The sequence below is a fragment of the Rhineura floridana genome, chromosome 7 (genome assembly GCF_030035675.1).
Source record: "Rhineura floridana isolate rRhiFlo1 chromosome 7, rRhiFlo1.hap2, whole genome shotgun sequence".
NCBI classification, from domain to species: domain Eukaryota; kingdom Metazoa; phylum Chordata; class Lepidosauria; order Squamata; family Rhineuridae; genus Rhineura; species Rhineura floridana.
Genome location: NC_084486.1, coordinates 151,888,766 through 151,904,980, shown reverse-complemented (window position 1 = coordinate 151,904,980; position 16,215 = coordinate 151,888,766). Strand labels below are relative to the sequence as shown.

Genomic DNA, 16,215 nt, shown 5'->3' with positions numbered 1-16,215 from the left:
CCGGTAGGATAAAAAACCCCACAACTAACAGTGCAATCCTATACATATCTACTCGGAAGAAAGCCCCACTTTCAATGAAATTTACTCCCAGGTAAGTGGATGTAGGATTGCAGCCTAAATCAGCAGATTTTGCTGCTGATTTCAATTAACTACAGTTGGAACTTTTATTATTATTTATTATTATTATTACTTATTTAATTTGTATCCTGCCCTTCCTCCCAGCAGGAGCCCAGGGTGGCAAACAAGGCACTAAAAACACTTTAAAACATCATAAAAACAAATCTTAAAACACATTAAGACAAAACAGTGTTAAAAACATTTTTTAGAAAAACTTTAAAAAAGGGTTAAAAACATTATTGAAAAACATATTAAGCAATTCTGACACAGACACTTTTAAAGTGTTCTGTGATTAATCTTAACTTTGGTTTGTTGAAACTAGCCAGCTTCATAAACTTCAGTTTAAAGATGGCTTGCTTTAAACAAAGCAAACAACAACTCCTGGTTAAGATTAACTACAGAGGTGGTTTTTTTTGGGGGGGGGGATTGTTCAGACAGCACAGCAAGCCACAGCTCCTACTGCTGGTCACTGATCAAACAAAACTGAAATGGCCAGATTTATATATAAGCTTAATAACTAGATGGCCCCTGGAAAGCCCAAAAATCAGTCTTGACAGGAAATCATTTTATGTTTTGTCCAATACAGCTAGTAACAAACTGTATATCAGAAAAATATTGTTATCTTTCAGTGGAAGAGATTAAGACACCAAACCCCTTAATCTGTACATACAGGTAGGAGTAGCACTGCAAGGTGCAAGTAAGGAGAGATTTAAGTGGTGCAGTCCATTAATTCTGACTATAAGTAGAATATCAGAGAAAATGTTTCCTGACTGCAACTTAGAGAGTTTTAAACAGAAAGGCACTTATTTTTATAAAAATACCAACAGACCTCACAAAGAAAAATGCTGGAATGTTAGTATTTTACACCCTGCTGCTTTGCTAGTTTTCTAAACTAGAGCCAGAGGGAAATTCCAAAAATGCAACCCAAAAAAAAACACACAACCTTACCGGCATTACCAGAGGCTGCCACCTCCTCAGTCCCTCCCCTTACTCTGGATGCTTTGTAGAGCTCCTCTCAGCCTCTGGGATAATGGAGCCTCAGGGTCATCTAACTACCGATTCCAACCACAGCCCCATCTCCTTTCCTAGCTCACCCCCCACAAACCAGGGTGCTCTGCTTTGAGCAGAAACAAGGACCAGGTGAAACCAATTCACCCTTCCATGCTTGGAGTCTCTGCAGAAACTGAAAAAGGCATTCAGGTGTAGCAAATCAACCATCCTTTGCACTAGAGCTACACACTAAGATCTCTAACACACACACATTCAACCTGCCTATTCAACACACATACCAAGTCCAGGCTACAGGGTCGGGTGTCCTTAAGAAGGGGTGCCCACCTAGCCAACAGATGTCTCAAGCAAGTCAGCCAAGCTGAATGATTCAAACAGGCCTGAGGAGGGGGAAGGGCAAAATCCCCAGGGCCCAGTGCTCTGGGGGCCTGGACTGTGAAAACAACAACAATTAAGGCTGCAATCCAGTACACACTTACCTGGGAGTAAGTCCCATTGAACCCAAAGGAGTTCACTTCTGAGTAGACATGTATTGGATTGCATTGTCAATGTTGGTCTCTCAACAGCCTAGAGAGTGGCTATATTTGTAAAAATGCAAACACAATTTGGGTTGGTCTTTCATAGTCCAATCCACTTCCTGTGTAGCTTGGAAGAATTTGGAAACATGTGCCTCTGAGCATATGGTGAGTGACCAACCCGCATTTTGACGAATTTGTAGGGCAGTACAATATCTCTGAGAGGAGGTCAGGTCTCCTGCTCCCCTGGTGCATTTGCTATAGCTGCCCAATTTCCCTGCTTTTTAAAGTTTGATAGAAATATCTGTTGGCTATAGGTACATTCTTAAACCACAAAGCTGTTTGCCTATTAGTGAATTAATAATTCTAATTAATACAATTCAGACATGGCAATGCACAACATACACCTTCAGACCAGAACTACCAGGCCCCAGGAGTAGGCCACAGAATTACTAGACCCCAGTTCAAGTTTGCTCAACACGCATTTCCCACAGTTCTCACAAAAGAACCATCCCCCACAGTGGCAGATACAGAGAAAGGTAATGTACGGGAGCGTGTGTCACCTTGACTTATTATTTGGAACAAGTCTACACATTTTCTGGCATTTGTTTAAGATGAACTTAACATTGGCCATTGGTAGGGTTGCCATATTGCCCGGTTAGCCGGGTTTTGCCCAGATTCTTGCCACCCGGTGCCCGGTTAGCCCATTAGGTGGCCCGGATTCTCAGCTTTAATTAAAAAAAAAAGTTTCTTGGTGGTTCAGTTCTCGAGATATACATAAAAAAGTCAGCCGCCCCCCCGACTGTTAAATCTTTCTTTAAACAGTACTGTATAGCACTTTGTAGCTTTAACCCTGCCCGTTCAGGATTGCAGCCAATCAGTGAAGCCAGGGTTGTGTTTCAGTTTGAGGCAGTGTCTAGGAAACCTCATTGCAATGCCAGAAAATGGTGGGTTCCCCCCCCTCGTTTATCTGAAAATCTCATAAATTGGGTAAGTATATATATTTCAGGTTTTTTTCCTCTTGTGTGCAGGAGTCAGATCCTGGGCAGTGTTTTGAAAACCTTCCCAATACTTGCTTTTGTAAAAGCAATGCTAATCCCATATGCCCAGAGTAAATCCCATTGAATTCAATAGGACTTGAGTAGATATGGTTATGAATGTGCTAAAAATCAATGGGACTTTGGAGTGAACGTAAAAAAGAATTGTGTTTGTGTTCTTACTCTTTCTGTTCTCTCCCCCCCTCCAGTCCTATTTTAAAGCAAATAGGCAGGGCTTACTTAGGTATTACAGTTTTTATTCTGTAGGAAACTAATACTGATTTTTTTTAAACTAATACTGATTTTTCTGCAATGACCAACTGGTTTGACAATAAACTATTATATGAGCTGTATGTATTTATACATCTGCAGTGTGTGTGTGTGTTGGTCTTTCCAACAACCCTGTGAGGTAGGGTTGGAAACCAAGGCAGCTCACAACAAGAAATAAAGCCATTTAAAATCCAATAACCATAAAAACAAGTATAAGCAGTTGCAAAACAGCGTAAAGTGGCATGATTTGGAATTTTGGGTTGTGTGAATGAAGTTGCTTATCACTTGAGGTTGCATTTCTGTCCCTGTTTGAGTAAGCCCCACTGAATACACTGGGACTTGCTTCTGAATAAATGACCTAGGATTGCCTATAAATATCTTTACAGTTTGTGTAAATAATAAATATATTTGATAGTCATGCTTGTATAAATATTTCTTCATTTATCATATTTTTGGTTAGGAATCCTGACTGGTTGTGAGATGCTTAGTTTTCTGCCTTACTCATAGGAATCTTGTTGTGGTTGGTATGGTGTTGCATTTAAGAAATCATGGTACGAAATGGCCTGAATCAGTATAAGGCAGATTCCTTGGTTCCTAAAAGTGGGAAGAGACTCAAGGGCCACAGTGACTCCAACATTTATTTATGTATTTTTATTTACAACATTTATATACCGCTTTATTGTAAAAAAATCTCAAAGTGGTTTACAGAAAGAATTAAAACAATAAAATTATTGGCAAAAGGTTTAAGGACAGATACTTAAAAACATTCAAAATAATAAAACCAACAATGAGTTAAAAACAGATTTAAAAACACAATAGCTTCCACATGCCTGGAGAGGCTTGCCTCAAGAAAACTGATTTTAGCAGGTGCTGAAAAGAGGCGTCTGCCTAATGTCAATAGGCAAGGAGTTCCAAAGCGTAGGTGCTGCCACTTTACAGGACTGATTTCTTACAAGAGCAGAACAAGTACTGTACTATGTGGCACCCATAACATGGAAAGCACAGCTTGAACTTGGCCTGGTAGCAAATCAGCAACCAATTCAGATTTCAGAGCAGAGGTATTATGTGCTGATAGGATCTCACTCATGTCAGCAATTGAGCTGCAGCATTCTGCATTAACTGCATGGGGATTTCTGTGACCTTGGCTGACTGACTGCTAGGATTTTTTAAGTTTGGGGTTTTGGTTATGAATCCTGACTGGTTGTGGGATGCTGAGTTTTCTGCCTTACTCATAGGAATCTTGTTGTGGTTGGTATGGTATTACATTTAGGAAAGTTACTGCCTTTTGCGTTGTTGTTTTTCCTATTTGCATTTCACTTATCTTTAACCTCACTCCGTTACAGCCAAAGAAGTGACAGCAGCATATGCAAGGTAATTAACTCACATTAGTGATAAGAGCAAGAATTTATAATTATTATTTTAATTAAAACAAGAGGCTTATGAGTACTTTGAAGAGGACCAGATATTTATTTTTTTTCTGAGCCCAGGACTGGGTCTTTCATGATGCCCGGGGGGGGGGGAGCAGGAGAGTAGTCAATAAGACAGACATCCTGGCATTGGTAATCTAATTAGCAAGGTATGTGTGGGGTTGTTGCACACTTCCAGGCAGAGCTTGGAAAAGTTACTTTTTTGAACTACAACTCCCATCAGCCTCAGCCAGCATGGCCACTGGATTGGGCTGATGGGAGTTGTAGTTCAAAAAAGTAACTTTTCCAGGCCCAGTTTCATTTTGAGTATGGAGGTGGAAACAGATGTGGTTGATCAAAGGGAGAAGAAATTTTGAGTTAAGCAAAGATCTGCTTTTATAAAGCATAAGAAACATACAGATACTTTGAATGTCTGAGTGCCTGCACCAGTGGAATACTGGAGGAACTTGTAAAGCTTGCTGCAACAGTATTTAGAACTGAGCATGTGGTGTGACAGACTCCTTTTCCTAACATTTTTGCTTCTTGTTTTTCTCCACCCACCACATCTCTGAAATATATTGTATATGTAATGGTTAACCATACTAAAAAATGTAAATAAGTTTATTTTGGTCTATGACCAGCAAAGGTTAACCATACTGCTGCCCTGACTTACTTTATGTTTGTTGCTATTTTGAGTTTTTATTATGTTTTTATATTGATTGTGTATTTTTATTGTTTTTATTATATTTGTAAGCTGTGCTGAGCTCTGTTTTTAACAGCAGAAGGGCAGGATATAAATCCTCTTAATCAATCAATAAATATTCCATAGTGTTGGAAACTAGAGTCTAAGCATTTAAGGCTGAAAATGTTGCTTTTGAAAAAAAGATTTCTCACATCTTTCCCCAGTTTTTGGTGGTAATTCCTAGGCACAAAAACAAAACAACTGGACAATCCAAATATTAATATGCAAATAATTTGCATAATATGCAAAATAGCCTGCCCGGATTTGTGGAACTGGAATATGGCAACCCTAGCCGTTAGGCCCGTTGCTGGGCAGCGCGACACAGCCACAGTTCGGCCTCTCTGACTCAGCGGCTACCTGCATCGAGATCGGGCGCTTCGAGTTGGTGCACCCCAACATCTATGCCATCTACGACCTTATTGAGTGCATCGACGATCTCGCACTCCAGAGCCGGATTCGCAAGCACATCATCTCCATCGAGGGCCACAGAAATACATCTGAAAGAGCTGGATATAAACCATGCAGGAGACGAAGCCACGACAACTCAAGCCAGAATTCCAACAAGATCAGAAGGAATCCAGTATGATTCCTACAGCATGATACCTACTATTGGAAGCTTGTAATTGCTGTTGTTGTTTTTCTTTTAATAATGTTATTTGTTATTTAATTTTGAGAATTGTATTATTTTATCGATGTATTATGTTCTATTGATGTATTGCTATATTTGTGGGTTTTTGTAAGCCTCCTTGAGGGCCTTTTGGCCACAAGGCAGGGTATAAATTTAATAAATAAATAAATAAAGGAGTACAAATACAAGTCTAGAGCAAAGAAGAGAAAGAAAAGCAAGAAAACATATAAAAAAAGGGGGGGGGGAGTCAGGCAAGTTTATGAAACCTGGCCTTTGTTTCAAAAGCATCATGTGGTGATGAGCACGATGGTGAAAGCGAGTCATGAGATGCTCAAACTTTGTTAGAAGGAAAAGCAAGTGAGGATTCTGATGAAGCAGAAGAACAGACATGCACCAGCACTACTGAGGGATGTACAGATTGGCCTTGTGTCGCATTACTGAATACTTAATTGTGAATTAATTTGCCTGTACACTTAGTGTCGAGTCCTCTGGCTGCCGTTCACCCAAAAAGACACAGGAGTCAGAGTTTTCTACTGCCAGCATTTTCCTAACTGAATATTCCAGAAGAAGAAGAAAGAACAGGAAGGAAAACCCGCAGGGGGCATGCCTGAATGTGTTTTCCAGGCAGCCCTAAATAATCACTGGCAGAACAATAGATTAAAGACATACTCAAAGAATCACCGTCACAACAACACTGACCCAATACACGACGCTTACAACACTAGAAGAGATCTGCATATATTTTTTTACCTTTTATTTCATTTTTGTGAGTAAAAACAAATATGAAACACTTCTTCCTCAAACATCAAGTTAATATTAGTGTACTTGCAGAAAAAAAAGTAGGACTACCGTTAATTTTCTGGACCTCCTTTGTAGGTCCGATACTAAGTAAAACAAAAACACTATTGACACCATTAGAAACAGCATAAAAATTAGCCTGAACTGATAGAAAGTACATGTCTCAGAATAATGTTAAATATATTAAAAATGAAAACATTTGCAACAGAAAAATATGCCTTTTTGAAGGGTTTTTTAAGCATAACAGCTTAATGGCTCAGGCCAAGATTTGATAATAAAGTTAAATATTAACTATCCCATTGTGATAAATGTTTTTCATTTATTTTCAGACTTTCTCACCCTAAGTTAAACTTTAAGACTTATGTAAAGAAAATAGTTAACTTTTGGTTTGTGGGAAGATTTAGGGAGGCCTTCCCAATCATGTATCTTCCCCACACCCAGTGCCAGCTCTCAGCAACCCTGGCTTCAAGGCAAGTCTCTGCCTCCTATTGAGATTCAGCCTTACTGGAGCTTAGAAAGTATTCTCTCTCTCTCTCTCTCTCTCTCTGGGTTAAGTAGAGATATGAAGGCTCCAGGGGGAAATCAGAAAGCACTTTTGGGACAAACTGGTTTATTTCCATTTTTCACCATTTTTTTAAACTTGAAAGGTATGGAAAAAACAAGATTTCCCCCCTAATTTTCCTGGGCCTTCACATCTCTAGGGTTGAGCTGGCCAATTAGAGGCCCAGGAAATTTTCCCATCCTGCTCAGCCCCACCTGCTCCCCCCCCCCAACATCAGTCCCGTTCAGTTTTGGTACCATCAGAAAATTAACTTTGTTCCAGATGCCAGATGTCCTCTTGGCATTCAGGCATCCTATTTGCAAAACACACTCACAGCAGAACACCTCTGCAAAGCCATCTACAGCTGCAACTGGAGCTGTTAAAGTGGCAGAAAAGGCTGCACAATATACAGGCATACCACTCGCCTGCCCCTCCCCTCAACCCACATAAGCATTGCCTCCCAGTACTCCATGTAGGATCCAACCCATGACATCCCTTTTGCAGTCTCTTGGGTTCATTTACAGGTCAATAGCTCCCTGTAGGCTCCAGCACCCCAATCCTAGGAGAGGTCATCAGATCTCAAGGCACTTTGCAGTCATAACATTTGTCTTTTTCAGAGGTGTGAGCTCTGGTACCATCCCAACCCCACTAGTCGGCAGCCACAGTGGGAGACCTGGAGAGATCTCCTTGGCCAGACACTAGCAAGCTCCAGCTACCTCCCAGATCCCAATTCTCTGTCCTGCCCTGGAAAAGAATTATTATATAGCCACAGCAGTGGCTGTATACTATAGGCAGTGCGGATTCTTCACATTCTGCAATGTTAAATTGAAAATACCCCCCTGCCATTTTGATCCCTCCCATAAGCTCATTTCATAACAAAACCTTACAAAACGTATAGTCCTGGACTCAGAAACGCTTGCTTAACAACCCTCTCGATTTTCATGGCGATACACAAAACAGTCAGAGAGAATCAAGAGTTCAAAGTCTAGAGAGAGAGAGAGAAAAACGGACCCGTTTTGGAACTTTTTCTCTGAGAGTTCTCATAATCTGTTGAAATTCATTAAAAGTCAGCCATGTTCACAGAGGACCTGTAATTCTGTTACTGACCTTGCCCCATACTCTGACCTTCATCTTCTGCAGTTTAAAAGTTAAAAAAATGCCTGGCTGATTTTTAATTAATTTAATAAATTTTGCATTGAACTGAATGATAATGTTGGGCATGCTCAGTAAGAATCAACTGTCAATGTTCTAAAAGCCAGACTCACAGCTGCTTGGCTTGCCTAATCAGGGGGCCACACGTGATTTCACGTGAGAGTCATGGCTTCCCTCAGGGAAGCCTGGGAAGTGTAGTTTGTGAAGGGTGCTGAAAGGAGACTCCTATTCCCTGGACAGAGCTGCAGTGGCCAGAGGTCGGAAGGGAATATTGTGAGAGTGGTGGGGAGCCACGGCACTATGAGGCACGGTGGCAGATCCTGGAAGGGCGCAGGTGGCAGGCCACGCCAATTTAGTGGAACAAGGGATAGATGTATTATACCCATCCCATGTTCTGGGCCTGCCCAAAACCAGAAGATAACTGGGGGATATGAGACTCCATCCAACCTTCGACTGCTGTTATGTAACGCCAGGTCTGTAGTTCAGAAAACATTGCTCATCCACGATCTTATCCTGGATGAGAACACAGACCTGGTGTGCATTACGGAAACCTGGCTGGATGAGGCCTCAGCTCCTACACTTGAGGCCATGTGTCCAGCGGGTTTCCAATATGCACAGCAGCCGAGGATTGGTAGGCGGGGAGGGGGTGTGGCAGTTATTTATCGAGAGTCCTTGGTTTTCGCCAGACCTCCTCTCCACGAGACCAAGTTTGTTGATTGTATGTACTGGAGGTTGGGACCAAAGGGCAGTCTAGGAATTCTGCTTGTGTACCGCCCACCCCGCTGCACGGCAGACTCCCTGGCCGAGGTGCTCGAGGTGGTCTCGGCTGTGCGATTGTTTACCCCAAATTTATTGGTTTTGGGGGATTTCAACGTGCATGCCGAGGCCGCTCTCACTGGAGCCCCTCGGGATTTCATTGAAACCATGACTTCGTGGGAACTGCACCTAAGTAATATAGGTCCTACCCATGTAGCCGGCCATACTATTGACCTTGTGTTTGTCTCGGGAGAGAAGGGAAGTGATCTGAGAATGGGGACTGTTTCTTCTAGCCCTGTGTCATGGTCAGATCACTACCTGGTGAATATGGATCTCTCACTGCCGCATACCCTCCGCAGGGGACATGGACCTATTAGGATGGTCCACCCCAGACGCCTGATGGAGCCCAAGGGCTTCCTGAATGCGCTGGGTGACTTGGAGCTGACTGAAGGACACCCGGTCGAAACCCTGGTGATGGAGTGGAACAAGGAGATCACTAGGGCAATAGACCGGGTGGCACCGAAACGTCCTCTCCCCCTGAATAGAACTCAGACTGCACCCTGGTACACACCACGGTTACGCGGTCTGAGACAGGAAGTGAGACGACTAGAACGCCGATGGCGGAAGTCCTGCGCTGAAGGCGATTGGGCACTGGTTAGAGCGGCAATAGCAGCCTACCAGCGGGCAACAAAGGCAGCAAAGAGGCAATTTTTTGCTGCCTCTATTGCGTCGGCAGAGTGTTGTCCCAGGAGGTTGTTCCAAGTGGTCCGAAGCCTGGTCGATCCAGTTGCACAGGAACCTATGGAACATTCAAAAGCCTCCTGTGACACATTTGTAAAACACTTTGCAGATAAAATCGAGCGCCTAAAGGGCAGGATTCCGTACGTCGTGGTTACAAGTAGGGGTCCAGAGGCGGCCAGTTGCAGTCCGGTCTGCTGGGATCGGTTTCAGCCTCTTCTCTCTGATGAAGTGGACAAGGTGCTCTCTACTGTGAAACCAACCACTTGCTTGCTTGATCCTTGCCCTTCATGGCTCGTTATGAGCTGTAAAGAGAGACTGGGCAAAGGGATCAAGGCAATGGTAAATGCATCCTTGGAGGAGGGTGCAATGCCATCAGCCCTCAAGGAGGCAGTGATAAGACCTATTTTGAAAAAGCCCTCCTTGGATCCCCAAGATTTAAACAACTTTCGCCCAGTCTCCAATTTACCATTCTTGGGCAAGGTGATTGAGCGTGTGGTGGCTAAACAGTTACAGACACACTTGGAGGAAGCAGATTATTTAGATCCTTTCCAATCGGGCTTCAGGACTGGACACGGAACTGAAACAGCCTTGGTCGCTCTGGTGGATGATATGAGGAGGACATTGCATAGGGGAGAACATACTTTCCTTGTCCTCCTGGATCTCTCAGCGGCTTTTGATACCGTCAACCACGGTATCCTGTTAAATCGCTTGGAGGGATTGGGAATAGGAGGCACTGTTTTACGGTGGTTCCATTCCTATCTCTCCAACAGATATCAACGGGTAGCGTTGGGGGATGAGGTTTCAGACCCTTGGCCCCTTAATTGTGGTGTACCACAGGGCTCTATCCTCGCCCCCATGCTATTCAACATTTATATGAAACCGCTGGGAGCCATCATCAGGAGTTTTGGGCTGCAGTGTCACCAATATGCGGATGACACGCAGCTCTATCTCTCATTTAAATCCTCACCAGAGTTGGCTGTGGAAACCTTGTCCAATTGCCTGGAGTCCGTAAGTGGATGGATGGGAGAGAACAGGTTGAAGCTGAACCCCGACAAGACTGAGGTGTTACTGGTGGGGGATAAGAGAAAGTTGGGAAGTTTTGACCTGGTGCTTAATGGGGTGAGATTGCCCCTAAAGGACCAGGTCCGCAGCCTGGGGGTCATTCTGGACTCCCAGCTGTCCATGGAGGCTCAGGTCTCCGCAGTAAGCCGGGCAGCCTGGTACCAACTTCATCTGGTACAAAGGCTGCGACCCTACCTTCCTATACATCTGCTCCCACGAGTGATACATGCCCTGGTGTCCTCTCGATTAGACTACTGTAATGCGCTCTACGTGGGGTTACCCTTGAAGACGGTCCGGAAACTGCAGCTGGTACAGAATGCGGCGGCACGCTTAATAAAGCAGAGCCGTCGCCGGGACCATGTCACCCCAGTGTTGATGGAGCTACACTGGTTGCCAGTTGTATACCGGGCCCAATTCAAGGTGTTGGTATTAACCTTTAAAACCCTATACGGTTTCGGCCCAGCTTATCTGAAGGAACGCCTCCAGTATCACCAATCATGCCGCCAAACAAGATCTACCTCACAAGACCTTCTCTCGATCCCACCGGTGAAAACAGCTAGGCTGGTGCGGACCAGAGAGAGGGCTTTCTCGATCGTGGCCCCCACCCTGTGGAGCATGCTTCCTTTTGACCTTCATCATGCCTCCTCCCTGATGGCTTTTCGCCGAGCTTTAAAGACCTGGCTGTTCAGGCAGGCCTATGGGATTTCTGGGGTGGGTTAGGCTATTACGCTGTATTATTGAAAGATGGTTTAGATGAACTGATGTTAATATTATGATTGTTGTTTATGTTGTATTTTATATTGTGTCAGTCGCCCAGAGTGTCTGTTAAGTCGGACAGATGGGCGACTAACAAATAAAATTTTATTATTATTATTATAACAGTCAGCCGCTCTGATTGAAGCTCTGTGAGGGGAAGAGGGCGTCTCCTAGCAACTCTCAGCACCCTTCACTAACTACACTTCCCAGGATTCTTTGGGAGAAGCCATGACTGCCTAAAGTGAAATAACAGTCTGGTGTGGATGTGGCCAGGGACAGCTTTGGTTTAAATTTGGGTGGGAGGCTACATGTGCCTGCAGTAGAATAAAAAGGTGGGGGAAAGCCTGGAAAAGAATGATACTGTTCACAATGTTTTCCATTTGGAAAGGAAAGCGGCTTCACTTCTGCCCAGTGACCACAACCCAGTCTTCTCCCCTCCCCCTCCCAATCTCCTCCTCTCCCCCTCCCCCAGGTCAGTGTTGGACTACGACCTGGGAGACCAGGGTTCGAATCCCCACACAGCCATGAAGCTCACTGGGTGACCTTGGGCCAGTCACTGCATCTCAGCCTCAGAGGAAGGAAATGGTAAACCACCTCTGAATACTGCTTACCATGAAAACCCTATTCATAGGGTTGCCATAAGTCGAGATTCACTTGAAACAGTCCATTTCCATTTTCAAACATGATTGCACAGAAATAAATCCCACTGAACTCAAAAAGTATGCAACTGATGAAACCCACCCTCCCTTCTCCTCCCTCCTATCACCTCCCTCTTGCCCCTTCCCTCCCCCTCCTATCCCCTCCCCCTCCAATCCTCTCCTCCCCTCCCCTTCACCATGGTCAGTTTTACCTATCTTAAGCATGATTGCACAGGAATAAATATCATTGAACTCAATAAGCATGCAAATGATCAAACCTGCCCTCCCCTGCCCCTTCCTTTGGCCCTCCCCCTCCAATTTCCTCCTTCCCTTTCCCCATCCCCCATCCCCTCCTTCCCCCTCCTTCCTCTCCCCTCTCCCCTCCCTTTCTTCCCTCTCCTCTCCCCTCCCCCTGCTCTTCCCCATGGTCAGTTTTACCTATCCTAACCATGATTATATAGAAGTAAACCCCTTGAAATCAATAAGCATGCAAATGATCAGACCTGGCTTTTCCCTCCTTCCCCTCTCCTCTCCCTTCCTCCTCTTCCTTCCTCCTCTCCTCCCCCCTTCCTTCCTCCTTCCGTACCCACTTCAGCCGTCCGTCGCTCCCCCCGGTCAGTTTTACCTATCCTAAGCATGATTGCATGGGAGTAAATCCAATTGAACTCAATAAAAATGCAAATGATCAAACCTGTCCTTCTCCTCCCCTCCCCCTCCTTCCTGCTCCCATCCCCCTTCCTCTCCTCCCTCTTCCTCCCCTCCCCATCCCCTGTGGTCAATTTCACCTATCGTAAGCATGATTGCAGGGGAGTAAATCCCACTGAACTCAATAAGCATGCAAATGATCAATCCATTCTCGGCAAGCTTGCACAGGATCCCATTTCTTACCTCCCAGGTTAAAAAGCAGATAAATTCACTAATAGGCAAAAACCTTGCAGTTTAACAACGTACCTATAGCCAACAGATATTTCTATTAAAATTTAGGAAGCAGGGAAATTGGGCAACTATAGTGAATGCACCAGGGGAGCAGGAGACCTGAACTCCTCTCTGAGATACTGGACTGCCCTACAAATTTGTCAAAATGCAAACACAATTTGGGTTGGTCTTTCACAGTCCAATCCACTTCCTGTGTAGTTTGGAAGAATTTGGTAACATGTGCCTCTGAGCATATGGTGAGTGGTGGCAACACCTGCAATCAGCCCAAATGATAGAAACAATACATGTGCAGTGCTGATCTTATTTTAGCCGGGAAGAAGCAACGTTATTAAGACAGTTGATATAGTTCAGATAGTCACTTTAAATATGTCTGATTTCCTTTGCAATTTTAGTAAAGTTTCCTATAGGACAGTGGTTCTCAAACTTTTTTGGTTTGCGGCGCACTGTAAAACATATAAAATTTTTCTGGCGCACTTCGTGTACAAAATTAAAAATATATTAATATATTTTAAACTATGAATAAAAATAACAAACTATAGAAAACTATTACTTACCCTATACAAATGGGTTTCTTCTCATTTTAAAAATATACTTTCATAATATTTGAGGCACACCTAGCCACGTCTTAGGGCGCACCAGTGTGCCTGGGCGCACCGTTTGAGAATCACTGCTATAGGAAATCATTTTCTTTTGCTTCTATTTCTGTGAATATGTGAAGTACAGCAACACTTTGCAAAATTTACACTAAAATACTTCAAAAATAATTGTGGAATAATGGCACTGACTATTCTGCAGAACAGTCTCCAGTGGACATCAGGAGTGTCTCAGTTTACACATGATAAAACAGTGGGAGGTGAAATATATTCTAGCAAAATTCTAGGTGTGCTCTATGTTTTTAATCGACCATGCCCACCTTGCCTTAAATGAAGTGGTTTAAACATAGCAGGCTGAAAACATGCATGTTGGGCAGGCTAGGTTTGTTTTTTCCAACAGCTAGAGTCGTTCCTGAAGTAGCAACATATTGTAATCAGTCTGATTTCAAACTGCAGTTTCAGATTCAACTGTTAATGCACCCAAAATAGAAATAGAACATAACCTCCAGTCTCAAACACAAAAGGCTGTCTTCACCATCATATGACATTGACCAATAACAAGCTTGAAATTAATAAAAATAAATTCGACACAGGTTTCTTGGATGAATAATAAGAGAAATAAAATTTTCTAGATTGGATTCTCTGTAGAAACAATAGCAACATAGGAATGAAGCAAAGTAAGGAGAAGAACACTAACAAACATACAAAAGTGTAATCTTCGGAGATGGCAGGTATTACTAACACTCACCATATGCTCAGAGACACATGTTACCAAATTAAGAACATAAGAAGAGCCTGCTGGATCAGGCCAGTGGCCCATCTAGTCCTGCATCCTGTTCTCACAGTGGCCAACCAGGTGCCTGGGGGAAGCCCGCAAGCAGGACCCGAGTGCAAGAACACTCTCCCCTCCTGAGGCTTCCGGCAACTGGTTTTCAGAAGCATGCTGCCTCTGACTAGGGTGGCACAGCACAGCCATCATGGCTAGTAGCCATTGATAGCCCTGTCCTCCATCAATTTGTCTAATCTTCTTTTAAAGCCGTCCAAGCTGGTGGCCATTACTGCATCTTGTGGGAGCAAATTCCATAGTTTAACTATGCGCTGAGTAAAGAAGTACTTCCTTTTGTCTGTCCTGAATCTTCCAACATTCAGCTTCTTTGAATGTCCCCGAGTTCTAGTATTATGAGAGAGGGAGAAGAACTTTTCTCTATCCACTTTCTCAATGCCATGCATAATTTTATATACTTCTATCATGTCTCCTCTGACCCGCCTTTTCTCTAAACTAAAAAGCCCCAAATGCTGCAACCTTTCCTCGTAAGGGAGTCGCTCCATCCCCTTGATCATTCTGGTTGCCCTCTTCTGAACCTTTTCCAACTCTATAATATCCTTTTTGAGATGAGGCGACCAGAACTGTACACAGTATTCCAAATGCGGCTGCACCATAGATTTATACAACGGCATTATGATATCGGCTGTTTTATTTTCAATACCTTTCCTAATTATCGCTAGCATGGAATTTGCCTTTTTCACAGCTGCCGCACACTGGGTCGACATATTCATCGTGCTGTCCACTACAACCCCGAGGTCTCTCTCCTGGTCGGTCACCGCCAGTTCAGACCCCATGAGCATATATGTGAAATTAAGATTTTTTGCTCCAATATGCATAATTTTACACTTGTTTATATTGAATTGCATTTGCCATTTTTCCGCCCATTCACTCAGTTTGGAGAGGTCTTTTTGGAGCTCTTCGCAATCCCTTTTTGTTTTAACAACCCTGAACAATTTAGTGTCATCAGCAAACTTGGCCACTTCACTGCTCACTCCTAATTCTAGGTCATTAATGAACAAGTTGAAAAGTACAGGTCCCAATACCGATCCTTGAGGGACTCCACTTTCTACAGCCCTCCATTGGGAGAACTGTCCGTTTATTCCTACTCTCTGCTTTCTGCTTCTTAACCAATTTCTTATCCACAAGAGGACCTCTCCTCTTATTCCATGACTGCTAAGCTTCCTCAGAAGCCTTTGGTGAGGTACCTTGTCAAACGCTTTTTGAAAGTCTAAGTACACTATGTCCACTGGATCACCTCTATCTATATGCTTGTTGACACTCTCAAAGAATTCTAATAGGTTACTGAGACAGGACTTTCCCTTGCAGAAGCTATGCTGGCTCTGCTTCAGCAAGGCTTATTCTTCTATGTGCTTAGTTAATCTATCTTTAATCATACTTTCTACCAGTTTTCCAGGGACAGAAGTTAAGCTAACTGGCCTGTAATTTCCGGGATCCCCTCTGGATCCCTTTTTGAAGATTGGCGTTACATTTGCCACTTTCCAGTCCTCAGGCACGGAGGAGGACCCAAGGGACAAGTTACATATTTTAGTTAGCAGATCAGCAATTTCACCTTTGAGTTCTTTGAGAACTCTCGGGTGGATGCCATCCGGGCCCGGTGATTTGTCAGTTTTTATATTGTCCATTAAGCTTAGAACTTCCTCTCTCGTTACCACTATTTGTAATTCTTCACAGG

The 16,215-nt window shown here is 43.6% G+C and overlaps 1 protein-coding gene across 1 annotated transcript in view; it reads right to left on the bottom strand.

Annotated features, from left to right (window-relative positions):
• Window positions 1-16,215, bottom strand: part of TP63 (tumor protein p63) — a 55,732-nt gene that overhangs the window by 7,573 nt on the left and 31,944 nt on the right. The window lies entirely within an intron of this gene.